The 6,000-nt window shown below is 38.4% G+C and overlaps 1 protein-coding gene across 2 annotated transcripts in view; it reads left to right on the top strand.

The window, feature by feature from the left end:
• Nucleotides 1-2,446: 2,446 nt before the first annotated feature.
• Nucleotides 2,447-6,000, top strand: part of LOC131041786 (uncharacterized) — a 43,817-nt gene continuing 40,263 nt past the window's right edge. The window contains exons 1-2 of one of the 2 annotated variants that reach the window (XM_057974995.2): nucleotides 3,187-3,508; nucleotides 3,645-3,711. The gene's annotated coding sequence lies outside the window, so the exon portion shown is untranslated. Of the gene's footprint in view, nucleotides 2,785-3,186; nucleotides 3,509-3,644; nucleotides 3,712-6,000 lie in introns of those variants that run through there. The other variant, XM_057974996.2, reaches the window with a different exon arrangement.

Below are 6,000 nucleotides of genomic sequence, written 5' to 3'. Positions count from 1 at the left end.
CTAAGAGCATGTTTCCATGCGGCTGCTTAGCTTATTTTGGCTAGCAGCCGGTGCTCAATATTTTTAAGAATTATTTGTTGAGCAGCTGGCCCCATGAATATTTTTCTTTGCTGCTCATTTTTAAACAAAACATTTTAATTTCTTATTAATAGTATTAATACTAATTTGTGCACTTAAAATTTGAAAAACAAAATAGAAATAAAATCTTAAAAAAAAGAGGGAGAGCAAATTGTGGAGCCACGTGGCACTTTTGTTAATAAGCAGTCATGCTTATTACCAGCCCCCCCTTTTCTTCCATGGCTTATTTTTAATTCCTAAACAATCGCTGCTCCACCAAAGTAGGGAAAGATTGTAAGCCTGCGCACCATTGCCTATATCCATCCATTAATGGAAATCACCTTAAATGAAATATATACTATTCTGCATGCATATCCTACTCTGTGAGTCCCATATTTTTCTAGCGTGGTTCTGAGTCTCAACAACCAATGACTTTAATTAGCATTGTTAATTAGTTATGGCAATGCTGATATTGGAGATTAAATAAGAGATTTAAAATAACACGGATGCTATTTATCTAAAAACTCTAGATAATATGAACCTGTATCAAAGGGGACAGATCTTAGCAATCAAAAACTAAAAGTATCAAAGGGGACACCCTGGGGAAATTGAGTTTTCTAGTCCATTTAAATATATATATTTTTTCATTAGAAAGCGTTAAAACTTATCAATTCCATAAATATATGTTTGACATTCTTCTTCCAAGTACACCCTGCAAAACACCAGCACAAGTTTTGGCATCAAAACCTTGTAGCAATTGTTGAAATTTGCAGCATTGTTTGATAAAAAAACACTGATTTTTACCTAAACTTTGAGTGCATCTTTGTTACTCAAAATCATACCTAAGATAGTCCAAAATTGCAAGCCGGGATTTTTTTTTTAAAATGCAGTTATTTGTATTTGTTGCCGCTGCCGGAAATAAACAAAACGACATAGTTCATTTCTAGTAGTCATGCAGCCAAAATAACATCTACAATCATCATTTTTCTACAACCAATCCTTCAAATCGTGTCTTTGAATATTGCAAACAAAAACCACCATTTTAATTCTACAAAGAAGGTCGCATAAAGTTTCCTAAAGCACAATGAATTATCAAAACAAACAACATTTACCTTGCTGCCTTTCATAGCAAAAGCACCAAATTTAATTTTCAAAGACAATGAAAGATAACGGATTCTGAAACTACCTAGAAAAATGGCCAACATCAATTAAAAGTTGATGTCCAAAATTATAAAACCAAGCTATAATTATAAGATATACACAATTTGGATATGTTGAAAAGGCTTTAGAAACTTTCTAAGTAAATTCAATTAGCAGGTGTAAATCCAAAATCCACAAACCCATGATCTTCTCTGTAATCAATTTGCATTATTTTCTGGTGTAGCATCCTCAATCCATCTGCTCATCATCTAATGATTTTTCTAGTTAAATTTGCAAATGGGAAAAACAAAAATACCACCGGCTAAAATAGCACCAGCCAATCAGGAAAAAACAGAAATAAGAAAATAAATCAGTTTAATGGAAAAATCCACCCAAACCATAGGATAAAAACGTTCGCACTGTTTTCGAAGGAACAATTAATTGCAAAAGAGCTACACGAAAACATTAGTCTCCGCCTAAAGGCAGGGGCTAATAAAAAGGTGTGAGTTAATATAAACAGTATTATTGTTATTTTGCCCCCTGTTGTTGGAGATTGTCCAAAAGTATTGAGTGAACGACCTTTTCATTTATCTGTCATATAATCTGAGAAAGGCAGGCTGATGGAAAAAGTAGATCCATTAAAGCATACCAGACATTAAAATATCATAGAAAATGCATGGTAGATCACAATACAGTTCCTCATGCAAATATGAAAACAGAGAGGCGAAAAAAGGACTTCGGCTGGGATACGAAAAAATGAGACTTTTTATTCATAATGGTGAACATTAGTAAATCGCGAAAGAGGGCATGATTCCTGCAGAAAATGGTGTTGGCGATCTGCCTGCTAAAAATGGAGGAGAGTTTTCCTTGTTTTGGTGTTGCACAGAAAAACCCAGATGTCGAGACCTTGGTGGAAGAAGCAGATTCGCCTGCAACTCCATTCTCCCACTGTTGATTGTGTTTTAAGCGTACCTTGCAAATTTGTACTGCAATCGAGATTTGAAAGGTTGATGCAAGGCTCTTCGAATTCCATATGTTACGATTGTAACTGTCGGAATGCCAAGCAGTTCTGTTTTTAACTCCACTCTTTTTTTACCAGTGCTAATATACATAGCTGGAAGAATACGAACCACTTCTTTTTTCTTACACTGTTACTGGTGATGACCCCTATACCATTGTAGGTTATGCCTCTCGACGTAAAAATATAGATTTCAAATCTTATCTGATGTGGACGTTGCTAAACTCGATGCTGAAAATGTGCAGCACAATCAGTACTGCAAATCAGGCTAAGCCCAAAGACCCGCTAAGTGCCACACCATATGAATAGCCAGCCATTCATTCATAGAGCATTTAAAAAGGGAAAAATACAAATCATGATTGGCATTTCACGTTCACCATTATTTGTCTTTACATCCCATATTGGGTTACTATGCCTCCTAAAATTCCAATAACAGAGCACTTTAGTTAAGATGGTGACAGCTGTTGGGGTCTGCATCAACTTTAGTCTTGGTGGTCGCTTAGTTGGCTTCTGTATTGTGATGCGTGTTGGCTTAAAGATTTGGACCTCACTATTTTATCATTGGATAGGTACTGTTCATTAATTGCTCTGTAACTTTTTAATTTTACGTTGGGAGCACATTGTAAACAACATTCAGGAATTGTTTTACGGTTTTACCTCTCGTGTAGTCTCAGAAACAACCCACAAAAGACTCTTAGTGCTCCAAACTTTGAGAATCCATTTTTTTTTCTATCCTTGGGCTCCATAAATTGCTTGAATGCATGGGGTCATTACAAACTGTCATTTCACTTCATTCCATCAATCGGCACTTTCTGCCGTCTTTATGCTGTGGGTTTTTATGATTGATCACTGAGTGTCACTATTTTTAGTAGGCCAGTGTCTGTCCAGTATACTGGATGCACTATTGTAAAAAATACTAGTTAATTAAAAATTAAAAGCGCAGACAAATAGTTTTAACATATTAATTTTTATTTTTTAAAAGAGTGCATCCATAATGTTGGAGAGACGTTGCCCTGCAGTAGCTATAGCTCTCTGAAATCAGTGTGTAATCAGGCCTCAAGCAACAAATACTGGGTCATGACGCTTTGAATAGAGAGGGCACTATGGTTCAACTTTCATTAATAATGATATTGCTCAGAAGTTGAATGGTGCTGACATTTATTCGGTATTGTTCTTTTTCATGTCTTTTGCTGTGATTGCAATGCAGATGAAGTCCACGTAAAGGGAGAAGGCTTGACAAACCAGGCTTTGCATATCTATTGTGTAGTTATTCTATTGGTTTCTGTAGACCAAGTAAGTTTGGGTGCTTCCTCAGATTGTAGTCCACTAAGAATCTGATTCTGTGAACTAGGATGATTTTGTGTTGAGTTTGCTAGTTTACACGGGCTGACCCATTCAGTCTGGGTGCTTCATTATGGTCATATTCCAGCCAGGACTTTGATTATGTTCAGAGATTACAGTGGGGTATTTGTTTCAAAAAGGGGCTTCCTTTACAGGTATTGTATGGCATGTTTTAAATATCAAATTATTAGTTTTACTATTGATAACTTCACTCTCAAGTTCCGGACTGTGATATCTTTTGAGGCATGAAATCATGGGGCTCGTGGCTTAATAGTTGTGGATATAAGTTTTTAATCTAAAATCTAAACTGTGGCCTTTAGGCAGGTACTCACTTTCCTTGTGATTTCTTTACACACTTATAGCTTCATAGTTGTAGTTATGGGTCCTTAATCGAAGGACAAATTGGGGTCTTTGCCATGGTACTCGTTTTCCTTGTTATTATCCATACCTACAGCTTCTCAGTTGTTGAAATGTGTACACACTTTCCTTGCTATTTTCACCCTTATGGCTTGGCTTCTTAGTTGTCGATATAGGATCTTAACCAAACCAAACAGGGGTCTTCAACAAGGTACCCTCTTTCCTCTTTATTTGCATACTCTTAGCTTCTTAATTGGGGATATGGGCCCTTAGCTAAAAGAATACACTGTGGTGAGCGGCCTTCAGCAAGTTATATCCACACATGAACCCAAAGATTTGACACCAGAGAATTGATGAGAATGACACTAAGGTACCCAATTTCCTAGTTACTCATTCTCACACACGCATTCCTTGATACTTTATTTTACATTCATTCCCACATGCAATTTCCTTGTTATTTATTCTCTCTCACATGCAGAAGTTCCATAAACTTGGCACAACATTAAGAGAGAGATATTGATGAGAATATAACTCATGGTTTGCTTTTTTTGCATATGGCTTATTAAAGAAAAGACCAAACCAGGGTCTTAGAAAGGTACCAAACCAGGGTCTTAGGATCGTAAATCCAACTGGACGATTGCTTGGGTTTTCCCTGCATTATTTCAAACATTTTTATCAAGTCATCTACAACGTCTGGGTTGGTGGTTTGTTGCAGAGAGTTGCACGACCCTCCGATTAAAGATGAAATATATCCTAATGCCACAGGTGTATACGTCTTATCTAGTTGTAACTGTTCAGAAGAACTTGCATGTCATCTATGTTGAGAATTTTGCAATCCTTGAATAATTTTTGGTTGACCTTAGTTTTATTTGTTAGTAGTATCTGTAGTAGAACTGTTCTTCAAATTATAAGGGAAGGCTCCTTAAGAGCTAACTAAATCAATCAATAAAATTTACAAGTATGCACACTGTATAGGATTTCATGGGGTTTTTTGTATTAAATGTAAATATCTAATTGACTATGTTTTTGCTTTGGTGCAAGCACTAGATTGTCAACAATCAAAACCTATAGTAACTCTTAGATAGAAGGTACACAAGGATTTTAAAATGAAGAGCGGGAGCGGGAGTAGAAGCAGGGGAGGCACTAGGGTTTTAGAGGAGGCTGCAGAAGATTCTGAGGACGGCGATGGGCATTGGTGAGGCTGTGCCCCGTCTTTGGCTGGCTCCCTTCGGCATTCTATGCCTGTTGTTGGCCTATGGTGGGTGTTTGGGCTTTTGGTGTGGATGGATGGATCATGTTGGTGTTTGGAGTGGTCGTTGATGGGATGTTTGGTCCAGCCTGTGTTTTGCTTCCTTGAGGCTCGCATTTGGGTGGAGGCTTGTGTGTGAGTTGCTCTTGGCCTCGTGGGCTCCTGGAAGTCCTTCTCCTAGATGCCACTCTTTCTCATGGGCGCTGAGGAGGTGTTGCTGTTGGAATTTCTTTGGGAGGAAGCTTTTGGTTTCGGCTTCGCCTAGTCTTGGGACTTATTTCCCTCATGGTGTTAGCGATGGTGCTCTCTTTCCTCCTCTGTTTGGAGCGGGAGGTGTGGGTGTTGGTGTGAGGACCCTTTCGGGCTTCTGCATTGGAGATGGAAAGGATGGTATTTCCTCTCAGATGGTTGTTGCGGACTTTGCCCCCCTCTTTTATCTTTCAGGATCTTTGATCCGGATCTGATCTTGTGGTTCGCTCGCTGGGGTTTGAGGGGGATTGGCTCTGTCTTTATGGTTTGTATGGTTCTTGTTGGCTACAAGTTAAGCCTTGTTGTATGGCTTCCTCTTGAGATCTTGGTTTCTGTTCTTTCCATGATGGTCCTTGCTCGGGGTGGATCTCTGTTTGAGGTGTGGGCAGTGGTGCGCAGGATTCATCTTGCTTTGTGGATCTTGGGCTCCTCTGTTTCCCTTTTTCCTTGAGGGGTTTTGCAACTGCTCTGATTTTTTCCTTATTTTCCATGTTCATGAATGAGAGTTTGTTGTTGGACCTGGTTAGGGTTTGGATTTCCTTCCCTCTTATCTTTCTCTGCCAGTTCTATTGAGGTGAACAACTCTTCT

Source organism: Cryptomeria japonica, chromosome 10 (assembly GCF_030272615.1).
Source record: "Cryptomeria japonica chromosome 10, Sugi_1.0, whole genome shotgun sequence".
Classification (NCBI taxonomy): Eukaryota; Viridiplantae; Streptophyta; class Pinopsida; order Cupressales; family Cupressaceae; genus Cryptomeria; species Cryptomeria japonica.
This window is presented reverse-complemented; position numbering and strand designations above follow the sequence as displayed.